The sequence below is a fragment of the Octodon degus genome, unplaced genomic scaffold (genome assembly GCF_000260255.1).
Source record: "Octodon degus isolate 3935 unplaced genomic scaffold, OctDeg1.0 scaffold00223, whole genome shotgun sequence".
NCBI classification, from domain to species: Eukaryota; Metazoa; Chordata; class Mammalia; order Rodentia; family Octodontidae; genus Octodon; species Octodon degus.
The window spans coordinates 956,099-957,230 of NW_004524799.1; positions in this window are offsets into that span (position 1 = coordinate 956,099).

Sequence of the window (1,132 nt, forward strand, 5' to 3'; positions counted from 1 at the left end):
GTTCTAGTTGTTTTTTTTCAAAACAGCACCTAAACATGATCTGCACATTATATCTGGTTTCTATAAAGTTTGATAATTCTCATTTTCCTGTAGAATTCCCTGTATTTTGAGTGCTATTAATTGTATATTTGCGGTGAGTTACCATGTTTTTCTGCCACCCGTAATACCCACAAACTGGTAGTTAAATCTACAAAGATAACAGATTGGGCTTTGATTTCGTATTTTTTTATTTTTGGCAAGAGCACTTCATAGGCAATGGTATTTATTTAATGTTTTATCACAAGAAGAAACACATATTTCTCTTTTGGGAATGTTGCTATTGATCAGCAGTTTGAGGTGACAACTTCCTCAGTGAGTCATTATAAAACTTCCCATTATAAAATGTTAATGTTTTCAGCCACCACTAATGATCACCGCCTAGATTCATTATTTCATTTGAGGTTACAGAATAGCAGTGCTCAAAGTTCATTTGTTGTGGAACAATACATAAGCTTGAATTATTTCAGGAAAACAATTTCCCCCTCAACTATTTGGTAACAATTTTAGGCAGTTCAGGAAAGCAAGGATATGAAAATTCACATGAAATGGATAATTTTTTTGGAAAAAAAAAAAAAGACAATCACCAAAATCTACTCAGTATGAAATAGAAAATCTTGAAAAAAAAATCCAAAAATTCTTCTGTTATTGAAATGGAATAGATCATCGAAAGCCTGTCCTGAAGAAAACTCTAAGCCCAGACAGCTTTAATGGTAAATTCTTCTAAACACTTACGGAAGAAATGATGCCATTATTATTTAACACTTGCCCCCAACAAACAAACATTACCAAACCATTTGTTTTGTTTCTCTTTTTGAGACAGGGTCTCACTATGCAGTCCAGGCTGGCCTTGAGTTTACGTTGAAGCCCAGGCTGGTCCCGGACTCACAACAAACTTCCTGCCTCAGCCTCCTGAGTGCTGGAATCACAGGCGTGCACCACCATGCCAGGCACCAAACCTATTTTGAAGGCCATCAGAACCTCAATATCAAAACCTAATGCAGGGGCTGGTGAGATGGCTCAGTGGTCTAAAGCACCTACTTGGAACAAGCTTGGCAAAGCACAGGGACCGCGGTTCGATTCCCCAGCACCACAT